Source organism: Hydra vulgaris, chromosome 12, assembly GCF_038396675.1.
Source record: "Hydra vulgaris chromosome 12, alternate assembly HydraT2T_AEP".
NCBI classification, from domain to species: domain Eukaryota; kingdom Metazoa; phylum Cnidaria; class Hydrozoa; order Anthoathecata; family Hydridae; genus Hydra; species Hydra vulgaris.
In genome coordinates, this window is record NC_088931.1 from 7,319,847 (window position 1) to 7,320,137 (window position 291).

Sequence of the window (291 nt, forward strand, 5' to 3'; positions counted from 1 at the left end):
GTTTGAAAAACCCAGAGGACTTCAAAAAATTTGTTTTAACTTTTGCTGTATTTTAACTTTTGCTGTAAACCAGATTTGCAATTAAATAAAACTTGTCTTGCACTTTAACAACATCGTGAAATTATTTTTAAGTTCGAAGCAAGCAGTTCGAAGACATTTTAAAATTAATGTTCATGGATAGATTTGTTTTTTTAACTACACACATACACACAAACCTAGGTTTGTTCCGATGTTTTCTCTCTTTCGTAAACATTCGCTTTTCTGAATTTTATGAACAAAAAATAAAACTAA